This window comes from Bidens hawaiensis, unplaced genomic scaffold (assembly GCF_021521415.1).
Source record: "Bidens hawaiensis isolate Kalapana, Puna unplaced genomic scaffold, B.hawaiensis_p1.1 tig00062182_1, whole genome shotgun sequence".
In the NCBI taxonomy this organism is placed as follows: Eukaryota; Viridiplantae; Streptophyta; class Magnoliopsida; order Asterales; family Asteraceae; genus Bidens; species Bidens hawaiensis.
Genome location: NW_027501150.1, coordinates 32143 through 34893, shown reverse-complemented (window position 1 = coordinate 34893; position 2751 = coordinate 32143).

The following is a 2751-nucleotide window of genomic DNA, read 5'->3' as shown; positions in this document are numbered from 1 at the left end:
CGCTGATAGAGAAAAACAGATTGCTGATCACCAGGTGAAAGTGGTGGAACTGAATAGAAAACTTGAGCAGTTCAGAAATTCCTCTGCTATTCTTGATCACCTTGTTAGTGATCAAGGTTCCTCTGTTAAGAGGGGAGGAATTGGTTATCATGAGGTTCCACCACCTTATAACCATAATTACACTTTTAACCCTAGTGTTCAGAAATCTGTTGATTTTGAGGTTGCTCAGACAGTTCCAGTTAAGGTAACGAGTAAAGAACCAGATGTTAGTAGAGGCGAAACTAGTTCGCCTGCTTCAAGTGTTAAAATTTCTGATCCAAGTCCAGTCTCATCAAGTTCGGATAAGTCATCCGAGCCTGGTAAGGCAAAAGAGGAGGCGGTATTGCCAAGTGGTGGAGAGAAAGATAAAACAACGAAAAAGAGTTCTCCACTAAACCCGTATGTCCCACCTTATGTGAGACAAACAGTCGGTAATAAAGCCTCGACATCCAAAACACCTGTTGATAAAAAGGTTGAACATAGGTGTTGTTTTAGATGTAATCAATTAGGGCACCTTGTTGCAGATTGCCCTCTGAAGCAGAGATTCAGAGGTGTGAGACCTACTAAAACTGAGAATAAGCCTAATGGTAATCATAATACTGGTAAAAATGAAAACCATTCAAAATTCAGAAATGTGACTAATTCAGGTTTTCATAGAAACAAATCTCAGTTTTACACTGCCAATAACCAAACCGTAAGTTATAATTCCTTTAATTCACAAAGGTTTGGAAGGCCTCACAATCAATCTACAAGGAGGTATCCTAATAGGACTTACAGGAATTATCCGGATACTAACTTTGGAAAGCCAAAGTTCGGGATGTATAGATCCAAGACCAATTGGTCTTGGGTCCCTAAATTCTAATCTTTTGCTTTATCGTGCAGGAACAGTTGAACAGGGCTGCCAATAATCTTTGGGTTGTGGATAGCGGCTGTTCCCGGCACATGACGGGTAACAAAAACTTGTTACACGATTTGAAACCTGTTCAAGGAGGGAGAGTGAGCTTTGCAGGAGAAAGTGGAGGAAAGGTTACATGAATGGGAACGGTGTCTAACGGGAAGATGACATTAGAAAAAGTAAACTTTGTCGAAGAATTGAAGCACAATCTGCTGAGTGTGTCGCAGATTTGTGATAAGGAGTACACCGTACACTTCACAAAGAATGAAGCAATTGTGTTACATCCTGGTTTTCAGATACCAGAGGAGTGGATTGTGATGAAGGCTCCACGTGAGAGGAATACGTACATTATGGATATGAGGTCGACTGAAATGGCCACGGAAGAATCATGCCTTATGACAAAAGCGAGCGAATCGGAGTCCGAATTGTGGCATAGGAGAATGGGGCACATTCATCTTCGGAAGATGAACCACATTGTCAAGAATGGACTTGTGCTGGGCGTTCCCTTGAAAAGTTTCAATTTTGAAGACACATGTCTACCGTGCAAGAAGGGAAAGCAGCACAAGAAATCCCATCACACCAAGAAGGTCAATTCAATTGCCAGTACCCTAGAATTGCTTCACATGGATCTCTTCGGTCCCGTGAATGCAAAAAGTCTAGGAGGTACTTCATACTGCTTGGTGATCACTGATAACTACTCACGATATTCGTGGGTATATTTCCTGAAATCAAAAGATGAAACGGCTCAGATGGTGAAGAATTTGATTACCAAAGTTGAGAACGTTATGGATAAAAGGGTTATGTTCATCAGAAGTGACAATGGAACGGAGTTCAAGAATTTTGAAATGGAGATCTTCTGCCTTCAGAAAAGGATTGAACACCAGTACAGCGCTCCGTATACACCGCAACAGAATGGAGTGGCTGAAAGGAAGAATAGAACGTTAATTGAAGGAGCCAGAACTATGCTGGCTGATTCGAAGCTTCCTGTGGTGTTTTGGGCTGAAGCTGTTGCTACAACCTGCTATATCCTTAATAGAGTCTTAACTGTTAAAAGACTTAATAAAACGTGTTATGAGCTTATGCATGGGAGGAAGCCCAACTTGAGTGGTCTTGAACCATTCGGGTCCCCTTGTTCGATTTTAAAGACAAATTCTAAATTTGGTGAAGTAGCCGATGAAGGAATCTTAGTCGGTTATGTTGTTGGGACTCCCAACAGACGTGTCTTTAATACATCGACCAACAAGGTTGAGGTGGTGTGTAACACCGATATCACAAGTTACCAACCGCCAAAACCAAGCAACGGACCGGCTGAGTTTTTCGACTATGATAGACTTTTTAATTCTTTTAACATACCGTTTTTGGATAGTGCAGAAGAAGAAGAGAGAGTTGCTACGAAGATGATCCTTGATGAGGAAGAAAATCTAGTGCAAAGACAGCTGTTTGATAAATGTCAACCTTCCTCATCAAATGCTATCAATACCCCTGCTGTCTCTCCTGAAGAAGAATTTTTCAATCCGTTTCACTCTCAGCAAGAAACAACCATTGACGAGCTCTCTTCTAACTTGGAAGACAATTTGCATGTCGGTTCTGTTCCGACCACGAGAATTCATAAAGATCACCCTTTGGAGAATGTGATTGGTGATGTGTCCTCCGGTGTACAAACAAGACGTAGCTTGAATGAGCACACCTGTGTTTACACAAGCATTAAGGAGACAGGCATAATCAACGAATGCTTGTACACTTGCTTTATCAGCCAGATTGAACCGAAGAACTATCAAATGGCTCTAAAGGACAGTTCGTGGGTCGAAGCCATGCAA